This window comes from Salvelinus fontinalis, chromosome 3, assembly GCF_029448725.1.
Source record: "Salvelinus fontinalis isolate EN_2023a chromosome 3, ASM2944872v1, whole genome shotgun sequence".
In the NCBI taxonomy this organism is placed as follows: Eukaryota; Metazoa; Chordata; class Actinopteri; order Salmoniformes; family Salmonidae; genus Salvelinus; species Salvelinus fontinalis.
Genome location: NC_074667.1, coordinates 31,222,451 through 31,240,195, shown reverse-complemented (window position 1 = coordinate 31,240,195; position 17,745 = coordinate 31,222,451). Strand labels below are relative to the sequence as shown.

The 17,745-nt window shown below is 40.9% G+C and overlaps 1 long non-coding RNA gene across 2 annotated transcripts in view; it reads right to left on the bottom strand.

The window, feature by feature from the left end:
• Positions 1-17,745, bottom strand: part of LOC129843647 (uncharacterized) — a 96,053-nt gene that overhangs the window by 30,536 nt on the left and 47,772 nt on the right. The window contains exon 5 of one of the 2 annotated variants that reach the window (XR_008757868.1): positions 17,546-17,702. This is a non-coding gene — a long non-coding RNA (uncharacterized LOC129843647). Of the gene's footprint in view, positions 1-12,040; positions 17,703-17,745 lie in introns of those variants that run through there. The other variant, XR_008757869.1, reaches the window with a different exon arrangement.

Here is a 17,745-nt window from a genome sequence, read left to right as displayed (position 1 = left end):
ATATCAAACCCCATCTGCAAGAGAGACCACACCACTACAACACTATATCAAACCCCATCTGCAAGAGAGACCACACCACAACAACACTATATCAAACCCCATCTGCAAGAGACACCACACCACTACAACACTATATCAAACCCCATCTGCAAGAGAGACCACACCACTACAACACTATATCAAACCCCATCTGCAAGAGAGACCACACCACAACAACACTATATCAAACCCCATCTGCAAGAGAGACCACACCACTACAACACTATATCAAACCCCATCTGCAAGAGAGACCACACCACCACAACACTATATCAAACCCCATCTGCAAGAGAGACCACACCACTACATCAAACCCCATCTGCAAGAGAGACCACACCACTACAACACTATATCAAACCCCATCTGCAAGGCTACTGAGAGTTCACCATCACACCACAACACCACAACACCAGACGAGACCAAACACCATCTGCAAGACTACTGAGAGATCACCAACACCACAACACCAGACTACAACCCCATCTGCAAGAGAGACCACACCATACCACACCACACCACTACAACACTATATCAAACCCCATCAGCAAGGTTACTGAGAGTTCACCATCACACCACAACACCACAACACCAGACCATACCTCATCTGCAAGGTTACTGAGAGATTATCACCACACCAATCCAAACCCAAACAACCTCAAACATCCCCCCCCCCCCACCACACCACAACAACACTATATCAAACCCCATCTGCAAGAGAGACCACACCACTACAACACTATATCAAACCCCATCAGCAAGAGAAACCACACCACTACAACACTATATCAAACCCCATCTGCAAGATAAACCACACCACTACAACACTATATCAAACCCCATCTGCAAGAGAGACCACACCACTACAACACTATATCAAACCCCATCTGCAAGAGACCACACCACAACAACACTATATCAAACCCCATCTGCAAGAGAGACCACACCACTACAACACTATATCAAACCCCATCTGCAAGAGAGACCACACCACAACAACACTATATCAAACCCCATCTGCAAGAGAGACCACACCACTACAACACTATATCAAACCCCATCTGCAAGAGAGACCACACCACTACAACACTATATCAAACCCCATCTGCAAGAGAGACCACACCACAACAACACTATATCAAACCCCATCTGCAAGAGAGACCACACCACTACAACACTATATCAAACCCCATCTGCAAGAGACCACACCACAACAACACTATATCAAACCCCATCTGCAAGAGAGACCACACCACTACAACACTATATCAAACCCCATCTGCAAGAGAGACCACACCACAACAACACTATATCAAACCCCATCTGCAAGAGACACCACACCACTACAACACTATATCAAACCCCATCTGCAAGAGAGACCACACCACTACAACACTATATCAAACCCCATCTGCAAGAGAGACCACACCACAACAACACTATATCAAACCCCATCTGCAAGAGAGACCACACCACTACAACACTATATCAAACCCCATCTGCAAGAGAGACCACACCACCACAACACTATATCAAACCCCATCTGCAAGAGAGACCACACCACTACATCAAACCCCATCTGCAAGAGAGACCACACCACTACAACACTATATCAAACCCCATCTGCAAGGCTACTGAGAGTTCACCATCACACCACAACACCACAACACCAGACGAGACCAAACACCATCTGCAAGACTACTGAGAGATCACCAACACCACAACACCAGACTACAACCCCATCTGCAAGAGAGACCACACCATACCACACCACACCACTACAACACTATATCAAACCCCATCAGCAAGGTTACTGAGAGTTCACCATCACACCACAACACCACAACACCAGACCATACCTCATCTGCAAGGTTACTGAGAGATTATCACCACACCAATCCAAACCCAAACAACCTCAAACATCCCCCCCCCCCCCCCCCCCCCCTGAAGTAATGAGAGCAGTCATATGTAATAGGAGTGGTCAGATGGTGTCTGAGGAGTCTGGTTCAGCGGCACTGGAGCACTGTGTGTTTGAGTGTGTGTGTGTGTGTGTTTCAGGGTAAATTCAACTAAACTAGGAGCGATGGCTGATTTGACTTAATTAAGACTGCTGGGCCCCGGCGGGAAATTCAGGCTTGCTTGGGCAATAACAGACAAATCCAATTCACATTTGTTGCCAAACATAAATTATTTTCACAGAGGTCATCCACCTATTACATGTCTGGGGGATACGAAAGGGATGCCTTTCCCATGACTAGAATATTGAGTGTTATGGGGAATGGAGGACTAGCAAGAATAAAAATAAAACAGAAAAGGGCTGAGTAATGTATTACAAAAATACATGGGGAGACAGACAGACTGTCTGTGCCCAAGCACAGACAGAGAGCAACAGAGCAACAGAGGTCTGACACACCATGGTCTCATGACGAGTTCAGCTTAAACCTTGTGTGGGGAGCCGTGATTCACAATGCCCAGTGTGATAACAGTGAGATCATGTCGCACTGCCTTCTGCAATGACCCTGTTGTGATCAGGTAGGTTGAGATGCTCTGAATCGACCACATGTCAGGTCGTCCTCCTTCCACAGAGCTTCTTGTCAATAGCAGTTCAACAAAACCACTGGTTTATTTCATTAGAGAGGTGCACAGCCTTTATTACTGACCTGGATCCATGGGGGGCTGAAGAGTATTGCCTTTTCTTTCCTCTGTCTAAATGTGTCACCATCATGGCACACTCGAACTAAGACATAGTGACATACCAGAGAGACAGGACAGTTAGGTGGGAGCAATTTATTACAACAGAGGTGTAAAAACAACCTTCTGAGGATGGGGTGTATTAAAGAAAGAGTAGTATGAGCATTTTCAGAACTTTCTTTCCTTGTTTCTTGAGGAGTTGATTTTTCACTATTCCTTTGGCTCAGGTGTTACAATGTCACACTTCTTCTTTTGAGTTGTTTGTTGGCCTCAATCAATCCAGTGGTCATGCTTGTTTCTTTGAGGTGATTTAGTGAGACACGCTTGTCTAGTTTCTCGCTCTCACAACTTCTGCTTTCACTCTCTGCTTTTACAAGAAACCGCTTCAGTTCAGCCGATTAAAGGTTGGTTGATGTGCAGGTCTACCAACTTCTCTGTGGACATTTATGACCTTGAAGTTTAGTTTATTAAGATCCCCATTAGCTAGTGCACACGCAGCAGCTACTCTTCCTGGGGTCTACGTAAAACGTACAAATACATGAGAAAGTACAGAACAGTTATAGACTAGGACATTCAATATATTTTATATACACATACATGCATACATGCATACATACATACATACATACATACATACATACATACATACATACATACATACATACATACATACATACATACATACATACATACAGTACCAGTCAAAAGTTTGGACACACCTACTCATTCCAGGGTTTTTCTTTATTTGTACTATTTTCTACATTGTAGAATAATAGTGAAGACATCAAAACTATGAAATAACACATATGGAACCATGTAGTAACCAAAAAACTGTTAAACAAATCCAAATATATTTTATATTTGTATTTGAGATTCTTCAAAGGAGCCACCCTTTGCTTTGATGACAGCTTTGCACACTCTTGGCATTCTCTCAACCAGCTTCATGAGGTATATATGTACATATATATATATATATATATATATACTGCTCAAAAAAATACACTTAAACAACACAATGTAACTCCAAGTCAATCACACTTCTGTGAAATCTAACTGTCCACTTAGGAAGCAACACTGATTGACAATACATTTCACATGCTGTTGTGCAAATGGAATAGACAACAGGTGGAAATAATAGGGAATTAGCAAGACACCTCCAATAAAGGAGTGGTTCTGCAGGTGGTGACCACAGACCACTTCTCAGTTCCTATGCTTCCTGGCTGATGTTTTGGTCACTTTTGAATGCTGGCGGTGCTTTCACTCTAGTGGTAGCATGAGACGGAGTCTACAACCCACACAAGTGGCTCAGGTAGTGCAGCTCATCCAGGATGGCACATCAATGCGAGCTGTGGCAAGAAGGTTTGCTGTGTCTGTCAGCGTAGTGTCCAGAGCATGGAGGCGCTACCAGGAGACAGGCCAGTACATCAGGAGACGTGGAGGAGGCCGTAGGAGGGCAACAACCCAGCAGCAGGACCGCTACCTCCACCTTTGTGCAAGGAGGAGCAGGAGGAGCACTGCCAGAGCCCTGCAAAATGACCTCCAGCAGGCCACAAATGTGCATGTGTCTGCTCAAACGGTCAGAAACAGACTCCATGAGGGTGGTATTTGCCAGACCGTGCAGTATTTGCCAACATCGTGCAGGACGTTTGGCATTTGCCAGAGAACACCAAGATTGGCAAATTCGCCAGTGGCGCCCTGTGCTCTTCACAGATGAAAGCAGGTTCACACTGAGCACATGTGACATACGTGATAGAGTCTGGAGACGCCGTGGAGAATGTTCTGCTGCCTGCAACATCCTCCAGCATGACCGGTTTGGCGGTGGGTCAGTCATGGTGTGGGGTGGCATTTCTTTGGGGGGCCGCACAGCCCTCCATGTGCTCGGCAGAGGTAGCCTGACTGCCATTAGGTACCGAGATGAGATCCTCAGACCCCTTGTGAGACCATATGCTGGTGCGGTTGGCCCTGGGTTCCTCCTAATGCAAGACAATGCTAGACCTTATGTGGCTGGAATGTGTCAGCAGTTCCTGCAAGAGGAAGGCATTGATGCTATGGACTGGCCCGCCCGTTCCCCAGACCTGAATCCAATTGAGCACATCTGGGACATCATGTCTCGCTCGTTGCACCACAGACTGTTGCACCACAGACTGTCCAGGAGTTGGCGGATGCTTTAGTCCAGGTCTGGGAGGAGATCCCTCAGGAGACCATCCGCCACCTCATCAGGAGCATGCCCAGGCGTTGTAGGGAGGTCATACAGGCACGTGGAGGCCACACACACTACTGAGCCTCATTTTGACTTGTTTTAAGGACATTACATCAAAGTTGGATCAGCCTGTAGTGTGGTTTTCCACTTTAATTTTGAGTGTGACTCCAAATCCAGACCTCCATGGGTTGATAAATTTGATTTCCATTGATCATTTTTGTGTGATTTTGTGGTCAGCACATTCAACTACGAAAAAAAAAAAAAAAAATTATAAGAATATTTCATTCATTCAGATCTAGGATGTGTTATTTTAGTGTTCCCTTTATTTTTTTGAGCAGTGTATATGTACATATATACCTCATGAGTATTAATATATATATATATATATATATATATATATATATATATATATATACAGTGGGGCAAAAAAGTATTTAGTCAGCCACCAATTGTGCAAGTTCTCCCACTTAAAAAGATGAGAGAGGCCTGTAATTTTCATCATAGGTACACTTCAACTATGGCCTCTCTCATCTTTTTAAGTCGGAGAACTTGCACAATTGGTGGCTGACTAAGTACTTTTTTGCCCCACTGTATATAAAATACTCATAATTAATTAAGAGGTAAACATTGGAACGACACAAAGAGACAACAAAAATACCATTTACACAGTGTTCATATATACATTGAACAAAAATATAAACCCAACATACAACAATTTCAACGATTTTACTGAGTTACAGTTCATATAAGGAAATCAGTCAATTGACATAAATTCATTAGACCCTAATCTACGGATTTCACGAGTGGTCACATGTACTTTGAAAAAAGGTGGGAGCATGGATCAGAAAACTCGTCAGTATCTGGTGTGACCACCATTTGTCTCAGGCAGCGCGACACAACTCCTTTGCATAGAGTTGCTGGATATTAGTGGGAACTGGAACACACTGTCATACGTGTCAATCCAGAGCATCCCAAACATGCTCAATAGATGACATGTCTGGTGAGTATGTATGCGGGCCATTAAAGAACTGGGACATTTTCAGCTTCAATGAATTGTGTACTGATCCTTGCGACATGGGGCCATGCATTATCATACTGAAACATAAAGTGAAGTCAATGGATGAATGGCACAACAATGGGCCTCAGGATGTCGTTACGGTATCTCGGTGCATTAAAATTGCCATCGATAAAATCCAATTCTGTTCGTTGTCCGTAGCTTATGCCTGCCCATACTATAACCCCACTTCCACCATGGGGCACTCTGTTCACAACGTTGACATCAGCAAACCGCTCGCCCACACGATACCACACACGCTGTCACATTAAACATGGGACCAACGCTTTACATGTTGTGTTTATGTTTTTGTTCAGTATACATATTAATATTGTTATATACAGGTTAAATGAGATATTTAGAAAGAGGAGAGGTACAGTAAAGAAACCCACAGTGATGTGTCTGGTGAAGTAGGCTACCGTAACTGTTTATCAATGTTGACCAATATTACTCTACTACCTTTGACTGTTGCTACTCTTTGACATTAGATGCAACAATACCAAAGTTTAATTGATGCATCTCTCATCTAAATGGTTAATATTAAGAATACATGTCCATGTGTCAGAACCAATCTGATTCAATTTATTTTTCTATACCCCTGTGCACAGTTCTACCCTCTTCTTCGTCCTTAAGGTGCTCAACATAGTGCAGCATTCACAGCTCTAAGTGGTCTTCATCAGGCATCCCTAGGCTGCTCTTACAGCAACAAAAAACACCTCTCATTTGCAGTTTCACAAGTGAAATAGCTATTTTCACATTTTCACGTATTACATTTTGAGTTCACATGTTAACACCACCTTTTCACATGTGAGAAGAAAAACATGTTTTCACCTCATAAGTGAATTGCAGTTGCACATGTGAAATTTGCAGTTTCACATGTTAAAATCTAATTTGCAGTTTGACATGTAAGAAGAGAGAAAAAAATACTTTCACATGTGTAATTGCAAGTTCCCATGTGAAAAACAATCATATGTGAAAATCTAATTTGTAGTTTCACATGTAAAAAACATTAATATGTGAAAATTATATTTGCAGTTTCAATTGTAATAAACATACAGTGCATTCGAAAAGTATTCAGACCTCTTGACTTTTTCCTAAACTTTGTTACGTTACAGCCTTATTCTAAAATGGATTAAACCGTTTTTCCCCCCCATCAATCTAGACACAATACCCCATAATGACAAAGCAAAAACTTAAAACACATGTATTTTTGCAAATGTATTCAAACTAGAAAACAGACCTTTAGTACTTTGTTGAAGCACCTTTGGCAGCGATTACAGCCTCGAGTCTTGGGTATGACGCTACAAGCTTGGCACACCTGTACTTGGGGAGTTTCTCCCAATCTTCTCCGCATATTTTCTCAAGCCCTGTCAGGTTGGATGGGGAGTGTTGCTGCACAGCTGTTTCCAGGTCTCGCCAGAGATGTTCAATCGGTTTCAATTCCGGGGCATGGCTGGGCCACTCAAGGACATTCATAGACTTGTCCCGAAGCCACTCCTGCGTTGTCTTGGCTGTGTGTTTAGGGTCTTTGTCCTGTTGGCAGATTAACTTTCACCCCAGTCTGAGGTCCTGAGTGCTCTGGAGCAGGTTTTCATCAAGGATTTCTCTGTACTTTGCTCTGTTCCTCTTTACCTCAATCCTGACTAGTCTCCCAGTCCCTGCTGCTGAAAAACATCCCCACACTCTGAGAGTCTTTAGGAGCATTTCGGCAAACTACAAGCGGCTGTCATGTGCCTTTTACTGAGAAGTGGCTTCCGTCTGGCCACTCTACTGTAAAGGCCTGATTGGTGGAGGGCTGCAGAGATGGTTGTCCTTCTGGAAGGTTTTCCCATCTCCACAGAGGAACGCCAGAGCTCTGTCAGAGTTACCATCTTATTCTTAGTCACCTCCCTGACCAAGGCCCTTCTCCCCCGATTGCTGCTAAGTTTGGTCGAGCAGCCAGCTCTAGGAAGAGTCTTGGTGGTTCCAAACTTCTTCCATTTAAGAATAATGGAGGCCACTTAGTTCTTGGTGACCTTCAAACCTTCAGAAATGTTTTGTTCCCCTTCCCCAGATTTGTTACCCTTCCCCTCGACCCAATTCCTTTGAACCCATGGCTTGGTTTTTGCTCTGACATGCACTGTCAACTGTGGGACCTTATATAGACAGGTGTGTGCCTTTCAAAATCATGTCCAATCAATTTAAATTACCACAGGTGGTCTTCAATCAAGTTGTAGAACCATCTCAAGGATGATCAATGGAAATACCATGCACCTGAGCTCAATTTCGAGTCTAGTAACAAAGGTTGTGAATACTATTTTGAGGTATTGCATGTAGATTGATGAGGGGGAAAATTAATTTAATACATTTTATAATAAGCCTGAAACGTAACAAAATGTGGAAAAAGGGAAGGGCTCTGAATACTTTCCGAATGCATTATATATTTTTATTTCAAAAGTAATATTGAATTCTGTTTGGTTGTCAACGTAACCAAATATTAACATTTGTAGAAACATCTCAACGATATGAATGGAAACAGGATGCACCTTCGCTCAATTTCGAGTCTTATAGCAAAGGTTCTGAATAGTTATGGAAATAAGGTATTTCAGTTTTTTATTTGTAATACATCTTCAACCATTTCTTAAATCCTGTTTTTGCTTTGTCATTATGGGGTATTGTGTGTAGATTGATGAGGAAAAACATTTATTTGAATACATTTTAGAATAATATAATTGGAATAATACGTAACAAAATGTGGAAAAAGTCATGGTGTCGGAAATACTTTCCGGAGGTGAAAATTGAACTTTCACATGAGGACGTCCACATGTGATGGTGAAAATGTGATGTTAATACTGTATGTTGCAGTAGCAATGTTTCCACTTATGGAATTGTGTTTCTTTTTTTTCTGTAATAAAGGTACTTTGCCTACCTGAGTATAATCATTTAAGTGTGTTAAAAATAATTATTTGTCACTGCTGAGCTATCCATTCCAACATGTTAAAATGTGCACTGTCAGAGTTGATCAGTTAACTCAAGTTAACCTATAGTTTTTTAAATTGCATTGTCTGAAAGTGTTCAAAATCCCCTGAAAACATTCCACATAAATCATCAATACAGCTAAAAACAACAATGTGATGTCAAAACAAGTTAACTTTGAGGTTAAAGAAAGTGTGTTTATCAATGTACATGATTTTGCAAACCATTACTTTGGACAAAATCAAGCAGCAATATTCTTGTAATTATTTTTGTTTGAGAAATTTTAAATTATAGCTCATTTAGCGAAAATTATGATTTTGCGATTAATCGTGATTAATCACAGCAAATCCTGTGATAAACTCTATCACATTTTTTTATCGTTTGACAGCTCTAGTTGACATTAAAATGTGAAAGCGTAGTGGACATGAGTCGGGCTTGGTTGCTCATGGTCACGTAGTTGGTAGTGTCAAGATATTGGCTTGTGGTGTAGGAGATGTGGGTTCTAATCCCACCTGTTACAAAAGCACACATGAGAAATGTATGATAGTGCATTTGAAATGTTGGGAAACCACGCGTCTGAGTCGTGTGAGAAATGAACATGTCCGAAAACCACATGTTTTCCCCACATCACAGATGAAGGCAGGAAGTGGATGGTAAGTTACTGTCACAGGGCTGATTTAATTTCCACCGAGTCCCTCCAAGGGTCTTGGGGAGCGTCCAGCCCCATGCTCTCTGCTCAATCTAGCTCCTCTCCTCCTCATTACAGCCCCAGTGCACATTCTCCTTCATGTCTACAGACAATCCATCTGCCGCTCTCAACCCTGTTTTTGTCAAGAGTTGTTAGCTGTCAGGCCCCAGGGATGAACACCACAAGCTATTATTAATCTTGTTTGTTCCGTATTTCTTTCTCTCTCCACTGCAACGCAGCATAGCATTCCTCATCAGCTCTCTCTCAATCTCTCTGACTTCCACAGGCGTAATCAATGATGTATCTAAATGCAGATTGGGATTGAAAATGGGGCAGGAAGGTGGAGGGTTGAGGTGGCAGACAGGTCCTCTAATGTCACCCTGGCTGTGAGTGAGGAGAGTGAGATGCCAAGATGTTTTGTCCTTCAGTAGGTAGTGATTTACATTGATTTCCTCTGTCACCCTGTCTCTGTCCTCTACAGTATGTTATTCAGAATAGGAATGGTGTTCGTCCCAAATGGCACCCTGATCCCTTTATAGTACACTACTTTCACCAGAGGCCTATAGGCCCTGCTCAAATGTAGTGCACTATATAGGGAATAGATTGGCATTTTGGATGCGGCCATGATCACCACACAGAGGGTAACCCACCCAAGGAGACTTCATGGTAACAAGTGCCTGTCTGAGAATTCAACTGTCATTTAGCTTTACTTTACTGTACAGCAGGGTATTGGAATCTGAGCCTGGAGGTCCGGAGTACCGATGCTTTTCTGTTTCTTACCTGATAAATCATTTCACACACCTGGTATCCCAGATCTAAATGAATTATTGATTAGAGGGGGATAATGAACATGAGCAGTGTCACTGGCTTCGAGGTCCAGATTTGTATTTATCTGCTCTACAGTATACACTGATACAGATGGTCAGAACCTGACAAGCATAATTACAGTATACATGATTGTTTTCACCTATATCATTTTTTAAATATTTTTTTATTACAGCTGTAGGGTGTCAATTTGACCTGTATTGTCGCAGCTAAATAATCCTGCATAACAGGATTTGAACTTTTAGTCCATAATGTTAATTAGACTACATGAAAAGTAGGGCTGGGAGATATGGACAAAATATCATATCACATTTTTAAAATCTTTGATGGTATTTTATGTTTTTGAACAATAAAAGTTCTAAATATGCTTTATGAGTAGTTTATGACCCTAGGGTAGCAACACATACACTACAAGTGTTTCAAATTTCTCCATTTATACTGTTCAATCCAACTCCAAACAAAAATAATTTTCAGCATTATCATCAATTTCTGCACTTCCTGCACTTTCATTATCATTTCCACACTGTGCCACAGCATGATATGGGCAAAGAATATAGGCCTAGTTAAATTGGTGAACTGTTGGAATCATAGAAATACAATGATTATTCTAATTATATAGTTGAAATATAGTGGGCAGAACCTTGAATACATTGGTGTTTGACATGACAATTAATGAATAAACCAGGGAGGAACCAAAGTGTTGGTCAGTGTTTCCAGGTGATCCTAATAAGATGTTACATCACATCTTTTCTTACTTCTTGTAACTAGCTAGCCAACATATTCATGCTCTCTGATAAGAAACCATTGCACAAACATGCTTATCTAGGCCTACACCAGCACTGGTACCAGGCAGTATTAGCTAGCTAGCTACATTTGCTCGGACTCTTAGTACATTCAGCAAGCTAGCTAGCCAGCTAACTAGCGATTAGCATTAGTGGCTAAGACAAATTATTTTCGCAACACCTTGCTAAGAAAAGACAAACTAGCGGTAGTTTGCAGACAGTAAGATAGACAAACTAATAGAATATAGAACGCTTGTGAAAAGCAGAAAGTCACCAACATTGTTGCATCAAACTGACCATGCAGAGTGAATGGCAAGAAAGTGCTCGTGACTCTGGTCGAACAACTGCTCTCTCTTTGAGTGACAGGGGGCAGGGCTTTGTGTGGCATACAGCAAAGGCTAAGCAGCAGGAGCAGAGGGAGAGAAATGACTCAAGTAGCAAAACAGAGTAAACTATAAAAACTGACATTATACATGCCAGAGTTGCGTATCACATTTAACAAACCAAACATTGAAATACTGTTATAGAAGGTAAAGTAAAAACTCAAACAGGTCCGGGCATCAATATCAGTACATAGCCCAGCCCTAATGAAAACTGCAATACTGTTAATATAACGGTGTGTTAGATTTTCAGTGAATGTATGTAAATCATTCCTGATTTACTGCGGTGCAGGAAAATTCTCAGCAACAAAAGAGTGATCAAATGAAGATCCTACATCTGTAGCTTTGGTCACTTTGATGAGGAACCCATGACATGGTACACAACAAAGTCTTGGTATGGTTCACATATAATCACACTCAAGAACATGGTACATGACTAAATCAGTTTTATTTTGCGCTTTCTTATTTAAATACATTTGAATTTATATGAATTCATTGCAATATTTTAGACCATTCATGTACAAAATTTGACTTTCATGACGTCAAGGGAGTTAAATAACTATGGCTCTAAGCAGCAACAATAAAATGACTATTGGCTCATGTTAGAACTGCAACTCAAATAAAATAAAATACAATATATTCCCAAGCACCCGTTTTACTTGTTTACACAAGAGAATTTAGAGTTGAGCACATTGGACTGAAACTAACACTGGCTGTTCTCTGTTCCTTAACAGCACTCACACTGCTCCTGTCTGTGTGGAAGCTACAGTCTACGTGGCACAGAGTTGTCAATGTTTATCTAGAATATAAACTGATAGGAAAGGCTTCTGGACAGCAAGAAAACGGTTTCGAGGGAAAGGAGGCAGCGTGCAGAGATACTGTCAGTTTATCAATGTAGGCCTCTCATATAGTACCGCAAAGTATTCCTACTGCTCTGAGCAACACACTATCCATTTCAAGAATTGCTTTCCATTACAGTAAACATGAAGTGTTGTGCCTTCTATGTCTAGTCGTTCTAGTAATATTTTATTCTGTATATTGTGTATACTCTACAGTGTATCAGCAATCAAACACTGATTGTATCAGGTACTATGGTATAACACAGAATATTCATGGCTGTGTGTGTTTGAAATCAAGTGCAGGTAAAACATGCAGCTATTAATTAAAACACTTTCAGACATGCAGTTTGATTTCCAGTTAAGCTGAGTCGAGTCAGGGCCGATACTGCCTCACCAGCAGGCACACCAGGGGAGCTGACAGCAGCAGAACTCATCTACTGTAGTCATGGGCTGTGGCATGGACCTATTCCCTATATAGTGCACTTATTTTGACCAGAGCCATATGGCCAAAAGTTGTGCACTGTAAAGGGAATAGGGTGCCATTTGGGACACACACGTGATGTCATCAGAGAAGGACAGTGCACAGAGGAGAAGGGCATTGCTTTTAGCTCGGTTTCTGGTCTAGCAAGCTCTTCCTAACTGTGACCACTCAATCAATATGTTTAAAGGCATGTTTCAATCTCACCCCAAAGAGTTCCGTACCTCTCTGACCTCATCTTTTTTCAATCACATTAGCATCAAACAAATTAGCCTTGTCTTCTCCCTACCTGGCATAGTAGATTGTGTTACAGCTAATCAAAGTGTCCTCCAAGTATTCAAACCAGAATATGTGGATTATTTAAAGTGCAATTTGGGATTAGTAGGCTTACATACATTTTTGGATTTCTAAATTAATGATGCATAGATAATTATTCTCTGAGAATTATTAGGTTTTGATTGGCCAATGCATGTTAAACTGAGTTTTTCCCCCTTCTCTTTTCTTTATCAATACTGCATATTCCTGAATGACATTTGGTACTCGGTTGAGAATATAATTCCCTAAATTGTCACCAGATGACACCTCAATCAGTTTGCTAGTTTTCTTGCAAAATGGGGTTTAATTTATTAGCATTATCCAATTGCCATTTTTTAATTGACTTCCAAGAAATTCCACAAACTTTTCAACAGTGACACTTGAAACACAGAGAACAATTAATTATGGCCACATTCTTCTGTTTGAATATTCAAGAAATGTGTTGTTGATTCAATTAAAAACAATATTTTCTCTGCTATATTTTACAGCGAACAATTAAGGAGAACGAAATAATTACATAGGGGCTAACAAGCTAATATTTAGGGCTAGGTGTCCCGCTAACTGGAGAGTGCACAATTCAAATAAATAACCATAAAAACATTTAGGTACATGTAAGTGTCTTATATCAGTTGAAAGCTTAAATTGATGTTAATCCAACTGCACTGTCCGATTTACAGTAGCTATTACAGCCGAAGCATGTCATGCGATTGTTTGAGGACGGCGCCCCACATCAAAATATTTTTCCAACGGCACAGGTTTCATAAATTCACAAATAGCGATTAAATATTCACTTATTTTTTGAACATTTTCCTCTGATTTGTCATCCAAAGGGTCCCAGCTATAACATGTAGTGTGGTTTTGTTAGATAAAATCCTTCTCTATATCCCAAAAAGTCTAGTTGGCGCCATCCATTTGAGTAATCCACTCGTTCAACATGCAGAGAAAGGAATCTGAAAATCTACCCCTAAACGTTGTTTCAACAAGTCAAAATACGTTTCTATTTACTCCTCAAATACCCTAAAATGTAATCAAACTATAATATTTCTCACGGAATGAAGAATGTTCAATAGGAAGTAGATTTTAGCAGGTGCGTCCTGTCTTCATAGCGCACGCAAACATGAATTTCCAAGACTGTGTGTCCCTGTACTAAAACTGATATTTCTTCTTCGTTTTTGAAGTTACAAGCCTGAAACCTTGAACATAGACTGCTGACACTCTGTGGAAGTCATAGGAATTGCATCCAGGGAGCTTTCCAGTATGCCCTTATACTTTTTATTGTAAGAGCATGATCTGTCAAAAAAACGAATTATGGTTGGTTTTTCTTTGGATATTCTCCGACATTATTTTAACATTTCTACAAACTTCAAAGTGTTTTCTTTCCAATGGTACCAATTATATGCATATCCTGGCTTCAGGGCCTGAGCAACAGGCACGTCATTCAGGCGGAAATTGAGAAAAAAGGGGCCTAGCCCTAAGAAGTTTTAAGGAGATACCAAAAAAGGTAAAACAGAATTAGGATTACAGATCATAGTCTCATTCGAAGTGAAACATGCAGCATGTCCTCATTGGAGATCTATCTGTTCTAGGTACCGAGCTGTGATGCAAAACTGAAACCTAACCACTCTCAAGTATCTTAGCAACAGTAGCTAGCCACACAAGTTTTTAGCTAGCTAGCTAATGTTATATCTCGACAACACTGCCGCTCAATATATTTTTGTTCTCAGCCATATTCAAAACAAATCCAAGCCAGATAGCCTTTGTTGAATTTTTATCTGTTTCGTTATTTCATGTTGTAACGTTAGCCAGGCTCCTGGGTTCGCGGTGCATCGCATTAGTGGAAACCAAGCCTGTTCTCAGGGCAGGCCTGGTTGTAGCTAGATATGTTCGAGTCACTTTGGGGAACAATTTTAGCTAACCCTAACCCTTTTCCTATCCTTAACCTAATTATCCTAACCTGCTGCTTAAGTTATCCTAACCAGTGCTACAAAAAGTAACTTCTGCTAGTCAAAACATGCCCCGAGAACAGTATTGGTTTCCACTAATGCGATACAGCCCATGTTCCCATCTCATCTGAGCAGCCCAGCTATAGCATAAATTGCCTTGCTAATACGTTGTTACCTTGACAACATTGACCCTCAACATACTTGTTTTGTTCAATTATCTCAGCCATATTCACAATTCAATTCAATGCATGAGTTCAGATCGAGCTTCATTTTGTTGCAACAAATCGACCTCTCTACCGTAGCTAGCTAGTTCGCTAACCAAACCAATGCTCAAAAGACATACAATAGCATAATCCCACGAACATTTCATCAAACAGAAGTAGAACGCTATGTCTAGTCTTACCTTGATCGTTAGTAGCTACTCTTTACCCATATCTCCAATATTATTTTTAGTCTCAATGTGTCCAGGCAGTGCTGTTCTGCACTAAGATGGCTGTTGACTGATGTTGCAGCATCTTAGCCTGATTTATCCTGACTTTCTGACAATTGTGCAATTCATAAACAACTTAGCTATTGAAATGCAAGCAGCAGGTGATGAGACTTGTTACAGAAACTATTAGAATACCAAAACATAATAAACAACAATATTTCTCTGAAGTCAACATTACCAACATGATTGTAATCGTCATCAGTACTATTCATATTAACCTAATGGACCACCTTAGCACAAACAAATAAGATGATTCACTTTATTTGAAATGATGTAATAGTGAATTAATCCCACATTGTTAAATGTGGTAGCTGCAAGCTGTCTGTGTTTACATCCCTCTCAGTCCAATCAAAAAATGCATCTATAGTAGAGGGAGAGAGGTTACGAGAGAAAAGGCTGGGGAGACTAGGTGGAGGTTCAGATTTTCTGGAAAGTTACCCACCTGTAGTTTATCAGCCAGCTAGTTTTTAGAATCTGATACACTAGATTAGGGTTCGAGAAAGCCTACAAGACAGTAACTCTCCGGGAAAGCCCTGTATCAGAACACTCTGGATCTTGCGTCTGTTGTTTCTATCTTGATCTAGTCATCCTCATTGTAGTGCTCCAGCCCTCTGGAGCCTGATTGGTGTCACACTTTTCCCCCAGCCCCAGCTAACACATTAAACTGATTCAACTAATTGCATTCCGAGGACCAGTTGTCCATCTCTATGATAAGGCTGTTACCATGATCACCTGGAAAACATAAATAGTGTCACAATTACTTTGTTTGCCAAATGTAGCAACACTGAAACTTCTTAAAAACTAAGCAATGCTCTCCTGTCTAACTTTCATGCTTGCGGTCGGCAAAGAAAGCAAACAGGTACCGGTACTCCTTATGTATAGCCTCGTTATTGTTATTTTATTGTGTTACTATATTTCTTACGTTTTAAAGCTGCAATATGTAACTTTTTGAGTGACCCAACTAGATTCACATATAAATATGCCTTATAGATCTGTCATTCTCATTGAATGCAAGTCTAAGAAGCGGTATGTCTTTTCTATGTGTACAATTTCTATGCTGTCTTCTTAAATTCAGATATTGTGTCTTTCCTTTCGGTTTTGTACACCAGCTTCAAAGAGCTGAAAATACAATATTTTGCGTTATGGAAATTATATTTCACAGCGGTTTAGATGGCACAATGATTCTGTATACTATATTTGCTTGTTTTGTCACATAAACAGAAATTATGCTAACTATGACAATTTTAGCAACCAGGAAATGGCAGAGCGATTTCTGCATAGTGCATCTTTAACTCTGCATTGTTGAGAAAGGGCTCGTAAGTAAGCATTTCATGGTCAAATCTGTTGTATTCGGCGGATTGTATTTTGATTTGTCACAAACATTCCTTAAATCAATGTGAGTCAATATGTTCCCAGAGTTGGATCATGTCTACATATAGGTAGCCAGTGAGAGATGAGGTGGGAATGTGATTAGTCTAGTTAGAACAGCATTTCCTAATCCTGATCCTGGGGACCCACATTTTAGTTTTTCCCAAGCACTACACAGCCGATTCAAATGATCAACTTATCATCAAGTGTTGATGATTTGAATCAGATGTGTAGTGCTAATGCAAAAACAGTATATTTTCCTACACTGTCCCTGTCCCATACTCAGCTCGAACCAGTGATCCTCTGCTCGCAAACACACGTGACCTTCCTCCTTGACAATGTACCAACGGTTTGTGCCACCCAAAAGGTGACAATCGGATGACTTCAACCGCAACATTTCAAGCTAGCTGTGGAGTGAGCTTAGGGCACGTTCTTAACTCTGTTACATGTTTGTATGTGATCATGTATTAGTGTATGTCTGTGATTCCTCTCGTGACCCACCTGCCCTCGGCACTACTCATTCGTGTCTACTCTCTCACTTAGACCATGGTACTGTACTTGTACTCCTCAGTCTTGCCTTCATCGTTCTTCAGTGAGACGAGGTGGTGGTATTGTCTCATTGTCTCATTCATCCGAGGCAGTCCTCTCCAGAGGAGCACTGAGGGGGAGAGAAGGGTAGATGGGAAGGAGAGAAAATTGAC